Raw genomic sequence first — 25,300 nt, forward strand, 5'->3', positions numbered from 1 at the left:
GCAGCACACCAGAGGGTACCTCACAGGAAGTTTGTGAGGACACAGTTCAGGGAAAGGAATCACCAACCACAGGAGAAATTGACCTTGTTCACCCTCATCAGCCATACTCCCTTCACTGCACTTGCTCTACAACCTAGAGGGTGCATCATTCTGTTCTGATAGTAAAAAATCAAATAACTAATGTATAAAGAGTTTAAAGATTTTAAAATTTTGTCTGTATTTAAGAGGTGAAAAAAATGGGCCTAGAAGATAAGGGAGTGACTTGTCTAGAGTAACATAATTTATTAGTGGCATGCCCAGGGAACTCCTTGCTGTCTATCCTTAACAATGATGTCACATCAATTTTTTTTAATGTTTATTTTTGAGAGAGAGACAGAGACAGAGCACAAGTGAGGGAAGGGCAGAGAGAGAGAGGGACAGAATCCAAAGCAGGCTCCAGGCTCCGAACTTAGCACAGATCCCAATGCAGGGCTCGAACCTCCCAATGACGAAATCATGTACCTGAGCCCAAGTTGGATGCTTTACCCACTGAGCCACCCAGGCGCCCCTCAAATTTCTAATGAAAAGATCCTTTTGAGAAACCATAACCAAGTTAGAATAAACAAAGTACCCCTGCACTTTCCAGGGGGATGCTGATGAGGATTTTGTAACTCAAGGGCCAAACACTGTCCCTAGGAATGCAGAGAAATAAAGGCAATGTCTTCCTGTGTTGTTTGTTCTTTGTTTGATTAGTCCTTGGTTGTTACTATGTATTTATTTATTTTAGTCACTATAGAGGGGAAGGTAAATTCTTTTTAGCAGGAAGTTAGTAGGAAATGTTTATATTCACCTAATGAAAAATCGCATTCTGAGCTGTGACGGGTCAGAGTCTGCATAGACAATGGGTACTCCTCCATCAGCTCTGCCCTGCCCTTAGGGTTGAAGCGCATGGCCCACGGGGGCTTTGTATGTAGCTGCTGTGTGAAGCTGCCCAGGGGGCTTTGTATGTAGCTGCTGTGTGAAGCTTGCTAGGCAGATAATTCTGCTCAGCTCACCTGGTTGCATAGGACCTCATTTTCTTTCCTTCTTTCCCAGCTGTACCTTTACAGTTCTCTTCAGTTTTCCAAGAGCAGCAGGAAATGACTGAATCACAGATGAGCTGTTTATTCCTGCTTTGTTTTGCAGTGGATTTTGTGAGGTGTGTAAGGGAACAGAAATTAAAATAGAAAAACAGAAATAGATGAAAATCAACATCAGATTAACTGTAGACTATCAGGTCAAGAGTTGAGCAAAGTCAGCATATAGATATATGCTGGTCCTGTAAAGTCCCAGAATTATCAAAGTTGAACAGCAAGTTTGCTGACAGCAAAGGAGAACCAGAAAAACGAGTCTCTTAGGGCACTAACACACTGGCACTGCTGTAAGAAATTTTCAGAGACTGGTGGTTCAGCAACAAGAACTTATTTCTCATATTCTGGAGTCTGGGAAGTCCAAGATCAGGGTGCCAACACATTTGATTCTTTAGTGAAGACCCTCATCCAGTTTGCCCATGGCCCTCTTCTCATTGTATCTTCACATGGTGGGGAGAGAATAGAGGGCCAGCTCTCTCGTGTAGTTTCTTCTAAGGGCACTAATGTCATCAGGGCTCCATACTAATGACCCAGTTACCTCCAAAAGGTCCCATCACCAACTAAAATCACACTGGGGATTAGGGCTTCAACATGTGAAGTTTGGTGGGGGGACACAAGCGTTCAGTTCATAACAGAGTTTGAGGACACAATTTTCTAATGGTCTTGTTTGGTCCAGCGGTGTAGAATATCTGGAAGACAGCTGAATGGTTGACATGCCCTTTAAATGGCTCTGCATAAATATTTCCCCCACCTAGACTGTGGCACTGTAGTATTTGTGACTGTACTTAACCGCTACTTACTTGCCAGTTCCTGGCGTTGTCAGACTTTAGATTTATTGCCGATCTAACTTCTGAGAAAAACTCACCATTTTATTTGCATTTCTGAGATTGCTGATGATCTTGCACATCATATATCTATTGGCTTTTCATTGCTTTTGTGAATGATTTCATTTTTAATCATCTCATGTATTAATTTTAAAGAATACTTTATGTATTTTGGACAGTAATTCTTTGTCTGTTACATTTGTTGTGAATGTTTTCTCCAAGTCTGTCCCTTGACCTTTACCTCTAGAGTGCCTCTGGCCTTATTAGAGTTTTATATTTTTCCATAGGCCAGTCTTTTTAACTTTTCTGTTTTCTTTTTGAATTTTAAAATTCTTCCCTAACTTAAGGATATTTTAAAATTTTTGCTTAATTAATATTAGTACGATTAAAAATATTTAAGCCTCGAGTCAATCTGGAAATTGTTATTGTAGATAATACGGGCAGGGAATCTAGTTTTATCTTTTAACACATAAAGCACCAATTCTTTATTAATGTTTTTCTCAATGAATTATAATGGCACATCTATCCAGTATATTACCATGTCTGCACACATCTGTTGCTGGACATTCTAATTCATTGCATTAGTCCTTAATTCATTCTTCTTTAGGTTCATCATGTTCTTTCTTACACCTTTTTCAGTCTTGCTTCATGAAACCTGGCATCCTTACCTTGTGCCTGATTTTTCAAAGATAACTCAAGAAGTGTTAGCCAACGCTGGAATAGTCTTTGTGGGTTTTCGGTACACACCAATTATCCCATTAAAGAAGTTTCTTCCTACAGCCTAAGTTTTGAATGTCCATGATACTTAGTGGTTTTTCTATCTGCCTTAAGGATAGATTTGATTACTATTTAGACTGAACTTCTTGGTTCCATTTTGGACACATTTAAAAAATTTTTTTACTTATTTTGAGAGCGAGAGAAAGCGTGAACAGGGGAGGGGCAGAAAGAGAAGGACAGAGAGAATCCTAAGCAGGCTCCATGCTGTCAGTGCGGAGTTGGGCGTGGGGCTCGATCTCACAAAGTGTGAGATCATGACCTGAGCCAAAATCAAGAGTTGGACACTTAACCGAATGAGCCACTTAGGCGCCCCTTAATTAGTTTAATTTTTATCATTCTGAGAGTTCTTTATATACTGGATATAGACTGTTGTCAGATATATAATTTATAAATATTTTCTCCCATTCTTTGGATTGTCTTTTCACCTTCTTGGTAATGTTTTTTGAGGCATAAAATTTAATGATTTTGTTGATGTCCAATTTATCTTTTCTTTAGTTGCTCATGCTTTGTCGTATCTATGAAACCATTGCCTAATCTAAAATCTTAAAGATTTAACCATGTGTTTTCTTCAAAGTAACAATTTTTGTCTTAAACTCTCTTTTACCTGATATTAATATAGCCTTCCCAGCTGTCTTTTGGTGAGAGTGTTGAGCAGAATGCCTCTCGCAAGTTGCCAATGCCAACACTGACCATGATGGAGGTAGCAAACATCGTCATTATGCCAGTGTACAGGAATAAAAATTTAAATACTCCTGCCACTGCATCTTGGTTTCAGAGTTACCAAGGAAGACACAATGGAGTCAAGCATTGGATGGAACGGTGCTTTTATACACTTAAGAGGTAAAGCAAGATCAGTTCTGAAAATATGCGATTGGACCCCCAAGGCTAGTGGGTGCCCCCAGCATCTGATGCAGGGCAGTTGGCCTATGCACACACCTCTTATGCCACAGCAGGAGTCCAACCCTACTACTGTCGAATCCAGAATACTGAAAGCTGAGGTTGTGCCAGAGGGGCATTTAGTATATGCTTAATCAGAACAGAGGAGCAATTAAATAAAAGATATTCTGACAAGGTGAATGGCTTATATAGGCTGTGTGGTCTCTTTATCTCTTGGTAAGGAAGGTTCCAGACCCAAAGCTCATTCTTATGTAGCTGAGTGGGGGTTGAAAGACCGTACATGTGAGACTGTCTTTCTCATCATGGTGTATCTTTGTCCATCCTTTTTTCTGTTTATGTCTTTGGATCTCAAGTGAGTCTCTTTCAGACACTATTTATTAGTGAGTCTCTTTCAGACACTATTTATTAGTGAGTCTCTTTCAGACACTATTTATCACGTTTTTGTTTTGTTTTTCTATCCAGTATGGTATCCACTATGCCCTTTAATTAGAGTGTTTAAGCAATTTACATTTAGTGTAATTCCTGATAGAGCAGGATTAGGTCTGTTGTTTTCTTATTTGTGGTCTACAGCTTTTTTGTTCCTCTATTCCTCCATTACTGCCTTCTTTTCTGTTCAATAGATATCTTTTAGTGTACCATTTTAATTCCCTTGTCATTTCTTTTGCTATGTTTAGTTATTTTCTTGATGGTTGCCCTGGGATTTACAATTAACATCTTAGTTTTTAACAATCAGGTTTGGATTGGCTTGCACAGAAGTGCCATGGCTGGGTGGGAGGCCCTGAATCGGTGTGTTGTGGTCAGTGTAGTCACCAGTATGCCATCATTGCTGCTGTCTGTGGCAGTGGTGTGCTCGAGCAACCAGAACCGGAGCATGGAGATGCACGACATTCTCAGCAAACAGAGATTCAGTTTCTGGTCCTTTGGAACAGGAACTCATGTTAAGCTCCCAGGACCGGCACTTGACAAGCCAAAAGTTTACAATTTCAAAACTACATATGACCAGATGTACCACAATCTCCTTAGGAAAGACAAAGAACTCTATATGCAGAATGGCATTTTACATCTGTTGGATAGAAATAAGAGGATCAAGCCCTGGCCAGAAAGGTTTCAGAGCTGCAGAGACTGTTTGATCTGATTCTCGCCTGTGAAGATAGAGTATACAATCAGGTGGTGGAAGATCTGAATTCCAAAGAGCAAGACACCTGCCAGCCAGTGCATGTAACCAATGTGGACATCCAGGACAACCATAAAGAGGCCACCCTGGACGCATTCCTTATCTGTGAGTTGTGCCATTGCATTCAGCACACGGAGGATATAGAGAATGAGACTGATGAGCTGCTATAGGAGTTGGAGGAGAAGAGCAGCAGAGCCTTACTGCACACGGTCTGCTCCTACTGACTAGCCTGGCCACTCTCCTGAAGACATCTTTTTGAGCTTCCTTTTGTTAATACTTTTTCCTTTCTGATATTTGGTTTTACTTGTATCTATTCTGCTGGTGGTGGGTAGTAACACCCAGTAAACTGTACGTGTGAAATGAAAGGTACACATAAACGCCAGATTAAAAACAATCGAGTTTTTTCTATTCCTCTTCTACTTGTGAGTGGAGAATTGACTATAAGGTTTTTTTTCTTTAACCAGGAAAGTAAACAATGATTTACAGTACATTTCACCTATTAAAAAAATCAAATTTGGATTAATATCAACTTAATTTCAATAGCATATAAACACTTAATATGCTATATAGCTCTATTCCTATATAGCTCTATTCATCCCTTTACCCCTCCTTTGTGCTTTTATTGTCCTGTAGATCTTCATGTATTGTGTGCCATCAACACAGATTTATATTTTTTTTCTTTGCAAAGTGTCTTTTAAATCGGGTAGGAGACACAAAGAATTACAGAATACATTCATTTATGCTATTTTTTACTCACATAGTATTACCTTTACCAGTGCTCTTTGTTTCTTCATGTGGATTTGTGATGCTGTCTAATGTCCTTTTATCAGCCTGAAGAACTCCTTTTAGTACTTTTTGTCAGGCAGAGATGGTGGCAATGAATTCTCTCAGTTTTTGTTTATCCAGGGATTTTTTAAATTTCTCCTCCATCTTTCTTTCTTTCTTTCTTTCTTTCTTTCTTTCTTTCTTTCTTTCTTTCTTTTTTAATGTTCATTTATTTTTGAGAGAGAGAGAGAGAGACAGAGGGTGAGCAGTGGAGGGGCAGAGAGGGAGACATAGAATCTGAAGCAGGCTCCAGGCTCTGAGCTGTCAGCACAGAGCCCAACGTGGGGCTTGAACTAACTAACCACAAGATCATGACCTGAGCCAAAGTCAGATGCCTTACTGACTGAGACACCCAGGCTTCCCTCTCCTCCATTTTTCAAGGATAGTTTAGGTTGATAGTCTTTTTCTTCCTACTGCATTCTTGCCTCTGTGATTTCTGAAGCAAAACTAGCTGTTAATCTTATTGAAGATCCATTGTACACAATGAGTTGTTTTCGTCTTGCTGCTTTCAAGATTCTGTCTCTCACCTTTAACAGATTATGATGTGTGTGGTTAATTGATTTTTTTTAACTTTTATTTGTAGTTTGTTTAGCTTTGTGGATGTATAGATTCATATCTTACGTCAAATTTGGGAAGATGTTGGCCATTATTTCTTCAGCTATTGTTTCTGTCCCTTCCTCTTTTCTCTTTCTGGGTCTCCCATTATGCATATATATTTTCTTCATTTAACCATTTTTTTAATTGTTTATATTTTAGTTAGTTAATATACAGTGCAGTATTGGCTTCAGAAGTAGAATTCAGTGATTCATCACTTATATAACAACATCCAGTGCTCATCACAACAAATGCCTTTCTTAATACCCATCCCCCATGTAGCCCATTTCCCACCCACCTCTCTCCGTCAACCCTGAGTTTGTTCTGTATTGTTAAGAGTCTCTTATGGTTTGTTCCCCTTTCTTCTCTTTTTCTCTCTCTTCCCATACATTCATCTGTTTTGTTTCTTAAATTCCACATATGAGTGAAGTTATATGGTATTTGTTTTTCTCTGGTCGACTTATTTTGCTTAGCATAATGCATTCTGGCTCCATCTGTGTTGTTGCAAATGGCAAAATTTCTTTTTTTTTTTTTTTGAAGGCTAAGTAATATTCCATTTTATATATATATATATATATACATATATATATATATACCACATATATATATATATACCACCTATATATATATATATACCACCTCTTTTTTATTCATTCATCAGTCTATGGACAATTGGGCTCTCTCCATAGTTTGGCTATTGTTGATAATGCTGCTATAAACATCGGGGTGCATGTACCCCTTTGAATCTGTATTTTTGTATCCTTTGGGTAAATACCTAATAGTGCAATTGCTGGATCATAGGGTAGTTCTATTTTTAATTTTTGAGGAACCCATTATGCATATGTTTGAATACTTGATATCCCACAGGTCTCTGAGGCTCTGTTCAACATTTTTCATTGTTTTCTTTCTGTTCTTCAGACTGGATAAATTCAGTTGACCTGTTCTGTCGTCAATGAAGTTTGTTCATTATTTCTTCTGCCACATCAAATCTGATCTTGTGCCCTTCTAATGAATTTCTAATTTCTGGTTACTGTACTTTTCAACTCCAGAATATCTTTTTGTTTTTTTTAAATAATTTTTATCTCTTTATTGATATTGTCTACATAGTAAGACATTGTTCTATTACTTTCCTTTAGTTCTTTAGACGTGGTTACCCTTTAGTTGTTTGAACATATTTAAAATAGCTGATTTAAAGTCTTTTGTCTAGCAAGTCTAGTATCTGTGCTTCCTTAGGGACAATTTGTATCAATTGTTTTTTTCCTCTATTGTGTCAGATACTATTCCTTGTTTCTTTGCTTGTCTCATAATTTTTGTTGAAAATTAGACATTTTAAATAATATTACTTGGCAGCTTTCAGAGTCTCCCCTCCCCAGTGTTTGTTGTTATCGCTGTCATTGTTATGTTGTTTAGTGAGTTTTCTAAACTGATTGATTGTGTAAAGTCTGTATTCTTTATCATGTGTGGCCACTGAAATCTCTACTCAGTAGGTTAGTCAGCTAATGATTTACCAGATTTCCTCAAATGCTTGGAGTTAATAAGTCTCCTGGTCTGTGCCCAGGTGCTCTCTGTGCATTGGTGGCACACACCTTCAACACTCAGATGTGCTGTTGACAACTCTGCCTTAGTCTTTACTTCTGCATGTACAGAGCTTCAAGGTCAGCTGAGAATAAGAGCTTAGGGTCTTCTTAGGTCTTTCCTGAGCATGTGCGTGTCCCTGGGCATGTATGTGGCTTTCTAGATTCCTAGGAATACGTTGAAGCTTTCAAAGTTCCTATGGGCATTATGAGATTTTCCTTTTTTAGCTTTTAAATTAGCCTCTTGCTTGCTCCAACTGTTATTCACCACCTCAGGTGGCTGCGAAGTGAATAACTTTCCTCTAATTCTTTTCCAAGCATGTCCCCTGGGGAAAAGGCTGTTTGTACTGTGGAAGCTCCAAGCTAGCTTAAAGACAGTAGAGTCTTCCAAGGAACCATCAGACAGGTAAATAATGACTGTTCTCTGGGGATGAGGCTTTGAAAGAGCTCTATCCCTCTTCTGCTCTCTCTGGTGGCTGCCTTGTTGCTGCTTTTCACTGTGATTACAAGCTGTTTGTTTTCAAGCCTCCCGTGGAGCTGGATGGTAAAGGATGCAAATGGAGCAAGTTAAAATGCCACAAACCTCACAAACCTCAAACCAGCAGTGTTTATTGAATGAATGCTCCCTGGATTTATGCAAGACTGTGGTTAGTTTCAAACTTTGAAAAAAGCTGATTCTTAGAATTTTTGCTAGTTTTCTTATTTATTTTATGGAGGAATTTTTGGAAGTCCTGACTCTGCTTATTACTTCTGCTTCTCATCGTGTATAGCTGCATGGTTTCCACTGTATGCATTGGTCATCGATTTTTTTTAATTAAACAATTATTGATTTATTTTGATCGAATGAGAGAGAGAGAGAGAAAGAGAGAGAGAGAGTGCACGAGCAAGGAGAGGCAGAGAGAGTGGGAGAGAGAGAATCCCAAGCACACTCTGCATTGCTAACACAGAGCCTGACATGGGACTTGATCCCATGAACCATGAGATCATGACCTGAGCCAAAATCAAGAGTTGGGCACTCAACTGACTGAGCCACCCAGGTGCCTCTATCATTGATTATTTAACCAGTTTGCTGTTGAAGGATATGTATGTATAGTTTTTTGCTGATACTAGCAATGTTTCATTGAATAACCTTATGTAAATGTAATTTCGTATGTGTGAAACTTAAGGAAAAATTTTCTAGAATTAGAATAACTGGGTCTTAGGTCAAAATTAGGCCATCTCATAATTTTCATAGATACTACAAAATTGCCCTGAACAGTGGTTGTATCATTTTGTACTTCTGCTGGAAGTCAGTTGTATCCCTTAGTTCTTTTTTTTTTTTTTTTAATTTTTTTTTTTCAACGTTTTTTATTTATTTTTGGGACAGAGAGAGACAGAGCATGAACGGGGGAGGGTCAGAGAGAGAGGGAGACACAGAATCGGAAACAGGCTCCAGGCTCCGAGCCATCAGCCCAGAGCCTGACGCGGGGCTCGAACTCACGGACCGCGAGATCGTGACCTGGCTGAAGTCGGAGGCTTAACCGACTGCGCCACCCAGGCGCCCCTATCCCTTAGTTCTTTAGCTGTCACCTGAGCATTGCTTTTAGCTAGGCAATATTTTATGTGTTTAGGATACTGTCAGTGGTGTGCTGGTAAATGTTTAACAACTAGTTCTCTTAGGAGAATCCCACCCCCTGGTTTGTAGTGTTTTCTGATGTCTGTAGTGTTAATGCACCACACCATCGCCGTTTGTAGTGACATGGGGTTGGGGAGAGATATACATGTCAACCCTTTAAATACTTTTTTTAAGTTTATTTATTTATTTTGAGAGAGAGAGCGAGAGAGAGAGAGAGAGAGAGAGAGAGCATGCACAAGCAGGGGAGGGTTAATAACACACCAATATTAATTTCTTAATTTTAGTAAATATATATGTTAATTAAGATCTTAACATTGGGAAAACTGGGTGAAGGGTATGCAAGGACTCTACAATATATACAACTTTTCACAGAGTCTAAAATTATTTAAAAATAAAAAGTTAAGAACTGCAAAGAAATCTTTAACTTAGTAAATCTGTTATTGGTACTGGATTGGTACTATAATTTCTAAAACTACTTTGTATCAGTTGAATGGGTAAATATATTGCAGTGCTTAGAAACCAGGTTCTATTAGAAGGGAATTACAGATATTGAATGGGAAAATGTTGTTGGATATGAATTGGAGGAATCAATATCCACTCATGATATTTTAAAAAATGAATATTTTTTTGCTCTGGCTTCTGAAAGGGCCTAGAAGCACTAGCCCATCTGTTGTGTACCTAATAGCCAAATCTTGGTTCCCAAATACTCTTTTTTCCACTGAAAGAAATCTAACTCTGGAACATGTAAAGTATACATTAATTCTGGAATATAATTTTATGCTAGAAACAAGATGTACTGAAAGGATTCATAAAAGGACACAGAACCCCATCATTGACCAAATTGGAGTAGCTTAGCACCAAAAAGAGTGACTGGTTATTATTACACAGTGACCAAAAAAATGTCCATGAGTTTCTAGTGATACAGAAGAGAGAAAAAGACTTAGGAGGAAGGGGGAAGCTCTTCATTACTTAAAAAAAAAAAAAATCCAACTAGCAAATATGGAAGAGAGTAAGAAAATCACCATTTTGTAAGCCCTAGGGCAATAATTAATTTGGCAGGAATCATCCATTGATACTAAAACCACTGATTGAAAGGTTGAAGGTGAACAGGATAATTATATGGCCTCAAAATATTGCTTTGCTGCCCATGGATTACTTATCAGTTACTGGGAAAATATGCCTTTGCAAAGGAGAGAGCTGGTTGGTGACCACCACTTTAACCAATCATACTAAATTTCACCAAGAGAAGGACAATGGGATGTTTAGTTCCCCTATATGTTGCAATAAGAGGCATGTGATATCATCTCTTGCTTTTTTGTCCAAAAGATAAGAAGTTGCTCTGCATTTAATCATAGAGAAACAATCAGACAAATCCAGAGAATGGGATATTCTATAAGACAACTGGCCTGGATTCTTTAAAAAAAAAATCAAAGTAAACAAAAATGGTAGAGAGACTTGTTCTAGGTTAGAGAAGATGGAAGAATCATAGGAACCAAATGGGATGTGTGAGAATTGATTGAATTCTGGATTGAGGAACTATTTTGAAGCACTTGAGAAATTTAAATAAGGATTGTGTTTTAGACAATTTAATTGAATTAATTTTAGTTTCTTTAGGTGTGGATGTGGTGTATGAGAACATGGCCTTATTGTTAGGAAATACATGCTGAAATATGGAAGAGTGAACTGTCATGATAGCTGCAGGTTTCAAATGATACAGCAAAAGATACAATTATATATAGGAAGAGGTAAAGCAAATACTGCAAAAAAGGATTTAGGTGATGATAATTCAAGTGTTCATTTTATGTGTTTTTCAACTTTTTTTTTCAGGTTTGAAAATCCGAATTAGAAAGTTAGAAATAAAAACCATATCATGGCATACGTGTATGGTCTAGAGCTTAGTGTCTAATACCATTCCCCACTAAAAGGAACCAGGGCTCGCTCTTTAGAGAAATGGCTGATTCCAGGGCTGGGCAGGGTGTATATAAGATGAGTGTGGAACATCATTTTATGCCAGAAAGTAGAGAAGCACTCAAAGTAATCATGCTGGCATGTCAGCTTGAAGGGGCTTTTACTGGCCAAATCTGGGACAATGTGAAGACCAAAATAATTAAGTACAGTAATCAATTGTAAACCATTGGAAGAAAATAGAAATTCATGAGTCTATACTTAAATAAATGGCGCTGAAGAGAGGCTTCTTGCTTATGGTAAAATGCTAAGAGCTAACTGGTAAATGTGGAGGAAACGTAGGAGTTAGAAAAGCAGCATTTTATATCTGTCACAGTAGAGATCGCATCAGGCAAGAATCCTCAACTGATGCTAAACGTAGGAGACAGTCTAATGAGGATTAAGGGATTTACATGGTCTTAAAATCTCCCCACAGACTGCTTATTTGTTCTCAGGGAGATAAAAAGGCAGTAATTACACAGTGGAGAGATCAAACAACTCATTGCCTGGATGATGAGAATTAGCATTTCCATTGAGGGACAGATGACAGCATATGCCACGGATGGGATACCTGTGAAGGAAACATGAAACATCACCTATGGACTTCCCAGTCTAGATCACATAACCTAAATCTAACCATGAGGAAATATCAGGCAAACCAAGAGTGAACGTGCTATTTTTTTCAAAAAAAAAAAAAAAAAAAGAGTGGAGAACCATATTTTTCAAAGATGCCTATGTCCAAAGATAGAAGATATGGAAATGTTCTGACATTCAGAGGATGAAGCAAGTGGGACTTCTTGATGGAAGTGACCTTCCAACAGGCCAAATGCTGCTCTGTGAGGCAGAAGTAAAGTATACTAGAGACGACAGGCAGCACAGAACAGTTTTAACGAGCATGGTCTCTAGTACTAGGTAACTTGGGTATGAAATCAAGGAGCACCACTTATTTACTGGAGGACGTTGGGCATGGAATTTAATCTCCTGGGACTTCAGCTCGTTTATCCACAGAAATAATAATAGTATATGTCCCAGGGGACGGTTGTGAGAAGTAGATGAATTAATACATGTGAACTGCTTAGAACGGTGCCTTGCGCATCACAGGCTGTAACACAAGTGTTGACTACAATGATTGTAATTTTGCCACCAATTTTGGAGCCATGAACATAAAGACAGGTGACGCCTTAAAAATCGATTAATAGATTTGAAACATCTAGGAAGAGTAGGAGGTATGAAACAAAGCCTTTTAAAAAATCCTAGATTGGGGTGCCTGGGTGGCTCAGTCGGTTAAGCGTCCAACTTCAGCTCAAGTCGTGATCTCACAGTTTGTGGTTTCGAGCCCCGCACCAGGTTCTGTGCTGACAGCTCAGAGCCTGGAGCCTGCTTTGGATTCTGTGTCTCCTTCTCTCTCTGCCCCTCCCCTGCTCATACCCTCTCTGTCTCTCTCAAAAATAAATAAACATTTAAAAAAACTTGGGGCGCCTGGGTGGCTCAGTCAGTTGAGCATCCAACTTCAGCTCAGGTCATGATCTGAAAAACTTAAAAAAAACTTAAAAAAAGAGACTATATCCAACATTGATGAAAATCAAAAGGAGTATATAAAAATGGGAAGAAATTGGGCAACTGAAGAATAATGAAGAAATAAATATTGAAGATACAGTAACTAGAAATTAGATTTTGGGTAATGTCAGAGTGCAAAGTGTCTCTATAAACATCAAGTAGAAAATGAGCACATTCAAAGAGGAAGGTGATATTACAAAATGTTAATTTAAACATCTTGGGAGTGGTGGTCAGACATCCTTCAATATTTGTGAAGGTATGAAGTCTCTAAAATGAGATTTCCAAAAATGTTTCAGAGATCTCACAGTAGTCTGAATAATGTCCCCAAAGTTCATATCCACCCAGAACCTCAGAATGTGATATATGGAACTAGGGTCTTGGTAGATATAATTAGTTAGGATGAGGTCATGTTAGATTAGGGTGGGCCCTAAATTAGGGGAGGACACAAAGAGGGAAGGCTAGATGATAACAGAAACAGGGATTAGAGTCAGCTGTAAGTCAAGGAATGCCAAGGATTGCTAGCAACCACCAGAAGTTAGGAAGGATTTTCCCCTAGAGGCTTTGGAGAAAGTATGGCCCTGCTGACATCCTGATTTTGTACTTCTAGCCTCCAGAAGTGAGAGAATACATTTCTGTTGTTTTAAGTAACCCAGTTGGTTGGTTAAGTGTCCGGCTTCTCATAGACTTTGAGATCATGACCTGAGCCGAAGCCGGACACTTAACCAACTGAGCCACCCCAGTCCCCCTTCCTAATTTTGACTGGAATTCCTTGAAACGAATACTAGGACTAGGTTGCCTACTCTACAAGTCATTCCACGTTATTTCCCTGCTTTGTCAACCTGGATATCCACCCTTCCCCACATGATTTGGGAATGACATTAGACACAGAGGCGTCCAGGGCATGAAAAACAAACCCATAATCAGAATATATTCAAATCTCAAATAGGAAAAATTATTGCCCTTTTAGGATGGAAGGACTCCAGTGAAATCTGCCTGCCAAAGTATCTGCTAAAAGAATCTCTGCAAGAAATGGTACTGTACTGGGGCGCCTGGGTGGCTTGGTCGGTTGAGTGTCCGACTTCGGCTCAGGTCATGATCTCACAGTCCATGAGTTCGAGCCCCGCGTTGGGCTCTGTGCTGACAGCTCAGAGCCTGGAGCCTGTTTCAGATTCTGTGTCTCCCTCTCTCTGTGACCCTCCCCCGTTCATGCTCTGTCTCTCTCTGTCTCAAAAATAAATAAAAACGTTTAAAAAAAATTAAAAAAAAAAAAAAAGAAATGGTACTGTACTGAGTGCTCTGCATTGGTTTCCACTTCTGAAAGGTCAGCTGTTTAGTAGTAAATGGTAAATATAAACACAAATAATACATAGATAAAACTCATAATTCCAGGCCCATGAATAGTCTCCATCCCAGCTACAATTACTCCATTTTTGGACTAAGGGGGCTGAGGGCGACATACCCTGGGTGAATGATTCCATCTACCCTAATGCTCATTGCTCTTCCATGGTAGCTGCTCTCTTATTGACATTGACAAAGTCTCAAAGATCTGTACACTTTGTGCCCAACACCATATATCCGGCCATGTACTTTTTTCCCAGACCTCCTTGGCTCCAGTCTTCCAGTCTTGCTCCAACTGGTCAAACCATTTGCTAGTCTTCAAGAGTATGAATATATCCCTACCTCTGATCACTTTTCCTGCCACAAAGGTGACGAACAAGTGTACAATTTAAAATGCTACTTACTAGGATGATACCCTTCTCACCACTGCCTTTCGGAAATACTTCTGAGTGGAATTGGAGTGGCCAGAAAAGACACCAACATGAAGGAAACAGGCCTGGGGTTTTTCCTCTGGTAGTTGGTCACAGAGAACAGTCTCATATAGTGTTAGATGTGAACTGAAGTAGAGAGATTTGTACAACCCAGGAAACTGCTATGAGTCACCTGTTTATGTAACAAATTACTTGACTTGTCTGTGTCTACTCAGGCCCAATTCCCAATGCAACATTTCTTTTGCACAATAAATGCTGTTATGTCCCCACCTGTTTTGTGACTTGGTGGGTCTGACAATGTCTCCACATGATGAGAAGCTCTAATCACAGAATTATAGATTGCCATAGTTAGCTGCTCAGTTTTTACTAGGATCCAATAGCATGTAAGAGGTGCTTTTAGTTTATTTATTATTTATTTATTGTTAACTTTTTAAACGTTTACTTATTTTTGAGGGACAGAGAGACACAGAGCGTGAGCAGGGGAGGGGCAGAGAGAGAGAGGAAGACACAGAATCTGAAGCAGGCTCCAGACTCTGAGCTGTCAGCACAGAGCCTGACATGGGGCTTGAACTCACCTCCCGTGAGATCATGACCTGAACCGAAGTTGGATGCTTAGCCAACTGAGCCACCCAGGCACCCCAAGAGCTACTTTTAAGATAATGAGAGGTTCTTTGCTGCAAGCTGCACTGCAATTGCTTATCTTGGCTTGCCAGAAGCTCTACATAGTGTCATGTTATACCATTGAGAATACTCACACCATTGGATTAAGAACAACAGATGGAACCTGCTGAAACCTTTTGTTGCCCTGTGCCTGAGTCAAAATAGGCATCCTTCCAAGCCACCCAACAAATGGGACGGAGCAGAGTCTTGTAGGTGCTTTTCCAAGGTGTAAGTGGAACTTCCTAGTACTTTCTCTCTTGGTGGGAGTTGCAAGTTGTGTAAGAACTTGAATTGAGGGGAATATTCACCCTTGTCCCAGACACCCAAACCTCTGATGTATGATCTTTATCTTCTATACTGAATGTCTGTCTTATCAGGTTAAGCAGAGTACTTACCACTTCCTACTCATCAGGTTTCATTAACTTATCATCAGTATAGTGGGCCAGGATGATGTTTTGTGGAACTGACTGAAGACTGTCTCTGGTGTAACAGAGAACAGGAGAGTAAACATGATTAGGGCAAGATTGAACAGGTACAGCTACCCATCCCAGAATAAGATGAATTGGCTTCAAGTCTCCTTCTTTAGGGGAATTGGAAAGAGTGCTTTTGCAATGTAATAGCTGCATATTAAGCTCGAGACACTTAATTTTTTCAAGTAAGATACCACATCTGCTATGATTATTAACATTCTGGGATCCATGTTGACTTTGATTTGCTGATTTAGCCAGGCAAAGGAAAATAGTTGTAATGGGTACCACTTGACATACCTTTCCTTCAGTAATGGCTCTTACTCCATAAGTCAGCAAGGCAGTGTGAGAGTTCTATCAGCTGCTGAGTGTATTGATTTCAGTTATTCACGCAAGCATTTCTGTATATGCTTTGGATTTTAAGAGGGACTTGGATGAGGACTCTGTATGGTCACAACCTAACAAGCTCAATGATGGCATTTGGGTCTCCTTGTATCAGCTCAGACTATGAATATAAACATTTCAAAGATCTAGATATTCCTCTTTTGCCAGTATACTGTTGCTCTGGTAAATGGATGGAGATTTCTTTAGGAAAAGATTAAGGGACTAGCTATCATATATATATTGCTGTGGCATTGGGAACCCCCAAGACAATCCTTCCTTTCCTTCCACCAAAAATTGTCTCAGAACTGGCTTAGGGATAAAAATTGGGTGAGAGATTGGGTGAGAGATTATTTTTCCATGGCACCAGCTAATACCAGCTCATTCATTCTTGATCTGTTTTTGGTTATGTAAGCCAAGTGCTTGGGAACGTTAAATTGTGGGCTGTCTTTTCAATTTTATTCATAGTGTCATTGATGCAGAAAAGTTTTTGAGTTTGATGGCATCGATTAATGTTTTCCTTTGACTGGTTGTACTTTTGGTGTCATATCTAAGAATGCATTGCCATATCCAAAGCCACAAGGATTCAACTCTTGTTTTCTTCTAAAAGTGTTACGGTTTTATATCATATTTAGGTCATTTATTCATTTGGAGTTAATTTTATTAAATATTGTGAGGGAGGGGGCCAGCTTCATTCTTTTGCATGTGGAAATCGAGTTGTCTCAACACCATTCGTTGGAAACACTGAGCTTTCCTCATTCATTGAACAGCCTTGGCACCTGTGTAGAAAATCAGTGGTCTATAGAAGCATGAGTTTATTTCTATTTCATTGGTCTATGTGTCTGTTCTTATGCTAGTAGCACACTGCTTTGATTACTGTAACTTTGTAGTAAATTTTGAAATCAGGAAGTGTGTCTCCAACTTTGTTCTTTTGTTTCAAGACTGTATTGGAGCCCCTTGCAATTCCGTGTGCATTTGAGGATAGACTTCTCCATTAAAAAAAAAAAAAAAAAAGAAAGAAAGAAAAAGAAAAGCCAGTGGAGTTTTTTGTTTTTTGTTAGTTTATTTATTTTTAGAGAGAGAGCAGAGCAGTGGAGGGGCAGGGAGAGAGAGAGAATCCCAAGCAGGCTCTGCACTGCCAGAACAAGCACTGTGAGATCATGACCTAAGCTGAAGTCCCCTACTTAACTCACTGAGCCCCAGGCTGGCTGGTCCAGCTGTGCCTAGGGACAATATGACCCCTAGTGTTCATTACTTCATCTGAACTAAAAAGGTGGATGCCAGCTTCAAAATTAAGGTGTCAGCAGGGTTGTTTCCTAATAGAGGTTCTAAGAGGGAATCTGTACCATGCTTCTTTCCTAGCTTCTGATGTTTTCTGGCAATGTTTTGACACCCACTGGCTTACAGGCACCTCCCTCCAATCTGTCTCCCTGTGCACAAGGCCTATATTTCCTCTATTTTCTTATAAGGACACCAGACATTGGATTAGGGTCCGCCCTAATCTGGCACAATCTCATTTTAATTTAATTAATGACATCTGCGATGATCATATTAAAAAATAAAGTCACATTCTGAGGCTCCTGATGGACATGAATTTGAAGGCAAGGAAATACTATTCTACTTGTTACAATGGACAAAATTAACCTGTTTATATTTTAACCACATAGCTCATGGTTCCCTAGTGGTCCCCAACGTGTCCTTTACAGTTTATTCTCTTAAACAAGATTTCTTTAACCACGTCGCATCACCCTGCATGATTTTGCAGCGTCCCGCGGCCCAGAAAGAATCGGGCCCACCCAGCCCCTGAGAGCGACCTCTGCTCTTCAAGGAAAACTCTTCACACGGGGCGTGGGGCCAGGGTTTATGGGAAACGTAGTCCTAGGTTTCCTTGCCTCGCACAGCGCAGGTTCGGGGAAAGACTCGCTTGAGGCTTATTGTGTGCATGTGTATTTCGGTCTTCAGGTGTCTTCCTAGCGTTTCCACTCCCGGCTCAGGAAATCCTGCAGCGCTCGGGGCGCTGGCGCTGCGCGAGCGGCGGGTGCGCCCAGGCTGGGTGGGCAAAGACCAGCGGGGCGGCGGCGGGGGGGGGGGGGGGGGGGGGGGGAGGAGTAGCCCCGCGGCGAGACCCCCGGCACGTGGGTCAGCCAAAGGCGGGCGGGGGCGGGGGCGGCCTCTGGGACTGACTGCCAGGGTGGGCGCTTCTGTCTGCAAGAGGGGGCGGTGTCCAGCGTGGGGCCGCAGTGTCCGCACAGTTGCGGGAAGGGGGCGTGAGCTTTGGATCCTGGTGGAGCGGCTGTTAAGTCAGTTACTGCAGGCGAGATGACTGAGCTACGTGGTCGCCTGCTCGGGGAAACAAGAGTATTATGTGCCACGTGGGGTTGTCCTGAGGATTCTGTTTTTTACCTACGTTTTGAAAGTACGTATAGTTTTTAACAGACGGAACAGAGCTTAGTTAATATTAGCTGTTAAGTTATTTGGGAGATACTGTGTGTTTTTTTAATTGGCTAAACTTTATTTAATGCTGCAAACAGCCTTTATGTAACTGTTTTCTGTTTTGGCAAACAAGGAAACTGAGGCTCAGAGGGCTCCAGTGAAATACTCAAGAACTCACAGCCCACGTAGACAACCCTCTCTAAAACCGGCATCGTACTTCTCACAGCACTTTTCTCAGCTCCCAAGGAAACAATCCTAAAGTGTATGAGCTGAATCTCACCTTATGATCATGTATTTTGGGATTTCTTGACATCTAGGAACCCTTGGGTCAGGCCGTTTGCATTGTCCAACCTTCAGCATCCTCAGTGGCCTTAGAGTTTAGGCAGATAAGTTCTGTGAGATTTGGATCCCTGCATGAAACTTCTAAATAAAATGATTTTGTCCTTTAAGCCTAGGTTCCAGCTCCCTTGGAAAAAAGCAGCTTTTGTTAAGTAAGAAGGAAGAAGCCCCAGGAATAGGAATCCTACCTTGAAGATCACTCCTCTGACTTCAGACTTCTTACCACAGTCTTTAGAGCAGAGGCAGGAAACTGCTAGAAAGGAGCAGGTCCTAGGTTTGCGTAGTCTGAAGTAGCCGTTCTTTATTTTGCTCAGAAGGAGCATTGTTTCACTATCACCACATCCAGAGGGTCTCACCATGATGGTGAGAGGTCGGGACCAAGTTTCAGAAAAGATAGGTGAGTGGAGCACTGAGAGTGGTGGGTGAGGGGCAGCCTGCATGGGAAATATTAATTCATTAGAGGTTTCCTGTCCGCATGGTCTGCAGGGAGAGATCAGGCACAACTGAAGGAATTCTATCACCAGCCTTTAATAAACATGCCCTGCCTCCAACCTCCACTCACGTTTTCTAGATTTTGAGATGTTCTTGTATGTCCCTCATTTTATGTGCCTTCTCGAGGTATGCTACTGCTCCTACCCTGCCTTTACAGAGTCACAGAGTAGGGTCCCCTGTGTGCTTAATTTCAAAGCTGGAAACCTTGACTCTGAGTGTGTAAGTAATCTGCCCAGAGTCACCCAATTTGTTAGTGTCAGTACCGGGACCAGAAAACTGTCCATGAGGTAAGTCACCCACCAAGTCTGTTACAACTTAGTTAGAAACAGTTTTTAAAGTAGACCTGTCTGTAAAGCAACGCCTTCCTTTTCTGCAGAGTGATTTCTCTAAGGGTAAGCAACTCAGTAGGAATATAAGTAAACAAATATCTTGAGTATTTTTCCTAAAACGTTGATGAAAAATAATGATTTGCCTTCTGATATAATAATTATTAAGTTAGTTCTGGATTCGTTCTAAATGAAAACTGAAATTAATAAATCATTTGGAAGTAAACCCAGTGAAAAATTGCTCAGCCAAGCTCTACAGTTCCTGTCAGAGTCACACATGTGAATTCTACCTGCACATGGTTCTTGCTGACTCTTCTCAGGGGCCAAAGAACTTTTTTCTACAGGGTGGTATTTAACCACCTGGTGGGCATAGGGTTTTAGGAGCTGAATTTCAAAAGTCTATAGCGGCCAAATCTCACATGACCTTCTTCTGTTTTCTTCTCCTATAGCTATACATTCAACCTTCTCTATACTTTCCCAAAAGGAACAGAAAAAGAACAAATCCCAGGTGAGCTTTTTTTTTTTTCATTTTTCACATTGTTTTCCACTGCATAAAACAATAAAAGATAAAAATGATAAAAACTATCAAGGAATACATGGAATTAACAGATCCGAAGCAAGGAAAGGTCAGGATGTTAGTTTTGCGGAGATAATTATAATTGTTTTATGTTAACATATATATTACACATTGTATTATATAATAGTACTTTTTATAAGAACTATGTGCAAATATGATACTCTGTCCAAAAGGGAAATGCTTTCTTTGACCACAAAAGTAAACAAGAGTAATTCTTCATGGAACACAAAGATTTCCTGGCCTGAAATCTGAAAAAAAATAAATAAATAAATTCTTTGTCTTCATGAAATTAAGGTAGTTGACAACCTCAGTCAACAAGCCTGAAATGAATGCTGCCCATAATCTTCACTTCTGGTTGTTCTTTAATGGGCACAGAGAACAGCAGGTCAAAGCATAATTTAGCTGATTGAAATTGATGATTACTTTTGTCTGCTTCACAGAATTGCCCCTCTTCCTGTTGCCTTTTAGCAGAGCTTAGCCTCACATGATTATCTTTGTTCCATTATAATTCTTATCTTATTATTTTTGACTGAGAATCATACTCCATGGTTTTTTTAACTATATCAAAGGATGAACAACCACTCAATTTGAAATTCAAAAGCTGAATTTTGTGCCTGTTTTAAGTGAGAGCTATCTCTGGTGATATATATTCTCACTGAGCAAAGCAAACTTGGTTTTCTATCGGGTTTTTGCAGAGAGTTGGAATATTGGTTTCCTGTGGATGCTATAACAAGTTACCACAAATTTGGTAGCTTAAAACAACAGAAATTTATCCTTTCACAGTTCTGGAGGCTAGAATTCTGACATCAAGGTGTTGTCAGGGGTGTGCTCCTGCTTAAACTTTTAGAAGAGATTCCATTCCCCATCTCTTTCAGCTTCTGGTGGCTTTGGGGAGAGAGGTAGGAGATAGAATGGAGAAAAAACTAAGATGAAGAAAAGTATTTTGTAAGCCTGTATCAATCAGTGTTCTCCAGAGAAACAGAACCAATAGGATGTGCCTGTACTTGTATCATATAATACATATGCACATATAAATACACATGTTACATTCATTTTATGGAATTGGCTCATGTGGTTGTGGGGCTGGTGAGTCTAAAATTTGAAGGGAAAACCAGCAGGCTGGAAACTCAGGAGTTAATCCTGCAGTCTTGAGGCAGAATTCCTTCTTTTTGGGAAAACTTTAGTTTTTGTTCATAAAGGGCTTTAACTATTTGGATGAAGCCCACCCAATTGAGGGTAATCTTCTTTACTTAAAGTCAGTTGATTGAGATATTAACCACATCTACAAAATACCTTCATAGTAACACCTAGCTAAGTGTTATGTTTTTTTTTTTTTAAGTCTATTTATTTATTTTGAGAGAGACAGAGGCAGTGCAAGTAGGAGAGGGGCAGAGAGAGAAGGAGAGAGAGAGAGAATCCCAAGCAGGCTCTGTGCCATCAGCACAGAGCCCAACATGGGGCTCAAACTCATGAAACTGTGAGATCACGACTCGAGCCGAAATCAAGAGCTGGATGCTCAATTGCCTGAGCCACCATAGTAAGTGTTTTATTAAATAACTGGGTACTATAGCCTACCAAATTGACACGTCAGACTAACCGTCACAAGTCCTGTAAGAAAGGTATGAGTAACAGGACGCCTGGGTGGCTCAGTTGGATGAGCGCTGACTCTTGATTTTGGATCGGGTCATCATCTCATGGTTTGTGAGATCAAGCTCTGCGTCAGGCTCTGTGCTGACAGTGCAGAGCCTGCTTGGGAGTGTCTCCCTTTCTCTCTGCCCCTCCCCCACTCACGCACGTGTGCTCTCTCGAAATAAATAAACATTAAAAAAAAGGAAAGGTGGGGCGCCTGGGTGGCTCAGTCGGTTAAACGTCCGACTTCGGCTCAGGTCACGATCTCGCGGTCCGTGAGTTCGAGCCCCGCGTCGGGCTCTGGGCTGATGGCTCAGAGCCTGGAGCCTGCTTCCGATTCTGTGTCTCCCTCTCTCTCTGCCCCTCCCCCGTTCATGCTCTGTCTCTCTCTGTCTCAAAAATAAATAAAACGTTAAAAAAAAAAATTTAAAAAAAAAAAAAAAAGGAAAGGTATTAGTGAGGTGCTGATCTATTTTCTATATTGTATGCATGTACTTTGTATAAATATACACATATGTATCGATATGTGTGTGGTATGTATATAAATAAATACGTGTATAAATATAGACATACTTATTTTATGATCATGTGACTAGTCAACAGTACTTGGCTGGATTATTTTTGTGCATGACCTGATTTCCTTTTATATTGGGAATTTTCCCTCATTCACATTTTTTATGGTCACTGATGATGTTTAGTTTTAGTCCTTCCTTTTTTATTTGTATTTTTATTTATCCCACCCTCTTTCCTTTCTTTAATTTTTCTCTGTCGATTCTATATCTCCCTTCTAGTGGTTTGGAAATTCAGGGTTCTGTTTTTTTCCACTGGTTCTCTTGGAAACATTTAACATAGGTTTGTATTTGTATTTTTTCCATCAACATCAAGAATTTCCGTTTTCTAGATGTGACCTGACCTTTTACATATTTTGCTGTCCTTTCCTCTCACATCTCATGTGTTATAGAAATGATCTGAATTAGTTTTTAATATGATAGATTTTTAAAAATCGTTTGTTAGATATGACAACTACCTGGTTATTCTCTCTAATCTCAAAGGTAGTTGGATTAAAATGTCTAGAGACAAGAGGAGGTCAGTGAGCTAACATCCTGATGTTGGGCTTCCAGCCTCCAGCACAATGAGAAAATAAATTTCTTTGCTCAAGCCATCCAGTGTGTGGTAGGCACTTTTGTTATGGGAGAATTAGCAAATTATATTGTTAAGTTTTTGAGGACACACCGTACTCTTTTCTGTATTAGCTATACCATTTTATATTCCTACCAACATGCACAAGCGTTCCAGTTTTTCCACAGCCTCATCAATACTTTTGTTTGCTAATGGGTGTAAGGTGAAGTGATGTTCTTTTAAATACTATTAATCTCCAGTGTCTTTAAAAACAGTCGTTTCCTATTCTTGGAATCATAATAATTACATAGTTTTGTTTTCTTCATAGTTTCTTTTTCACTTCATCTGGTGCATGTCTTTTGTGTTACTGGTTCTTAAATTTCTAGTGAAACCTTCATTGTCCATTTATGTTTATGTGTGAAGATTTGGTTTGATTCATGTAGGTAGCTATTGGTTATTGTGAGTTTATTCAGAAATGTAGAATGCTATTCCTTTATCTATTTTCTCTCATCAATGAAAGAACTGACTTCAGGGATCTGTAAAGGAAATTGTTGGAAAGATATAACCTGGTGAATTTCCTTTCAGTTTATCAGCAGGGAGTATATAGGCAACTTTAAGGGACTATTGATTTCTGAAGTACAGATCGTTCATACCATGGAGTTAGACCATCATGACCTATCGCATCAAAGACCTGCCTTAAAACAAAACCAGTACCCATTTTCTTTCTGGCTGATTTGGTCATTGCCAGAGTCCCTGAAGCATTTACCTAAAACATTTTTGTTTTTAATGTTTTATCCTTCAGCCCCCAGCTGTGATTATACAGAGTGGCAAATGCCCAGAGTGTTCTGATAATCCTTCAGTTAATTCTTCAGCCAGTCAATCAGCACACAGCCCACTTTGAGCTTAGGTGAATTTGGTGGCTATATGTACTATATACTGAACGTATGTGGATATCTATGTGTAGCACATAGACAGTCCTTACTTTGCACTGTAGTGTGGGGCTAGAAAAATGGGCATATACACTGAAACCATGCAAAGCAGGCTTAATCAGTGGGGAAAATGGTAGCTGTTCTGCAGTCTTCAAAAATATTTGTGAAAACATTAAAAATCTTTCTGTTGGTTATAAATGTATATAAAAATGAAAGAAATACTGTAATATTTAGTACTGAGTACTCCTTCAGTAAGATCTTTGGTTGTAGATCTAGAATGTCTCAAATGGAAACATTGTTCAAATTCCCACAGTCAGGTATTTCTTCTAAAACTCTATATTTAATTTGAATTTCACTTCTGTAATCACTTCTCATTTCTTTGCTGCTCTTTCATCGCTGTTGGCCAATTCCCTTTTGCAAACCATTTAACCATTTTTGGAAAATGCCATATTGCTAGGAGACAAGGAGGCAACAGGTGTTTTTGTGTGTCTTGCTGTCTGTGTGTGAACTGAATAACAGATGTGCAGTGGTCAGTCACTGGCAGACTTTGAAAGAAATGATGTGATTGATCATTGTTCATGATGTGTGTCTGTTATTTATGTAGTGATTTGTGAATTGAAGAGCCAGCAGCGAAGTTTATATTTGATGTGATTACTCACAGTTACCATAGTAACTGAAATCTGATCATGTTGTTGGGGACTGTTGTTACTCAACTAAATAAATTGTGGTAACTGAAATTCGTGCATGTCAGGACCATGCAAAGAATGGACTCCCTGTAGAGTAGCCCATAAACATTCAGACATACCTATATATTGCCACAAATTTGTGGCAGTTTGATGCTTAAAAGTTTTCCTCCCTAAAAGAGTGAGTCACCAAATACTCTGGAGAACTCTTGTCTAAATGAACCATGCCAAATTACCACATTAGGGCATTTTATATCATTAAAGCCCCAAATTCAGTTCTCTCCTGATCTTATGGTATTATTTAATCCTGTCTGCATCCATACTAGATTGTAAGCTTCCTGAGAGTAGAAGAAACAGTGTTTTATGTATTTTAGTGTCTCCAGAAACGAGGACACTTTCATGTATATGAGTACGTATTTCTTCTTCTTATATTTCTGTTTCTGTCACCACATATAAAACAAAACAGGCAATATGGTAAATCTCCTATATAAACTTTTTTGAGTAAACTCAGTAGTGAACATGGTGAAGAATTAGTTCCTCCTCTGTCATACAGTTTTGAGCACTTCTGATTAATCAGATATGTGTGTTACAGGGATCAATTTCATT

At 39.6% G+C, this 25,300-nt stretch overlaps 1 long non-coding RNA gene and 1 pseudogene across 1 annotated transcript; both read left to right on the forward strand.

Annotated features, from left to right (window-relative positions):
* The first annotated feature begins 2,353 nt into the window (after positions 1–2,353).
* On the forward strand, positions 2,354–9,059 carry LOC132685137 (uncharacterized). Its single transcript, XR_009612965.3, has 3 exons — positions 2,354–3,550; positions 8,093–8,180; positions 8,300–9,059. It is a non-coding gene; the product is annotated as an uncharacterized LOC132685137 (long non-coding RNA).
* LOC132685135 (RNA polymerase II subunit A C-terminal domain phosphatase SSU72 pseudogene) lies at positions 4,144–5,760 on the forward strand (annotated as a pseudogene).
* Positions 9,060–25,300: the final 16,241 nt, after the last annotated feature.

This window comes from Panthera onca, chromosome D2 (genome assembly GCF_046562875.1).
Source record: "Panthera onca isolate mPanOnc1 chromosome D2, mPanOnc1 haplotype 2, whole genome shotgun sequence".
Taxonomy (NCBI): Eukaryota; Metazoa; Chordata; class Mammalia; order Carnivora; family Felidae; genus Panthera; species Panthera onca.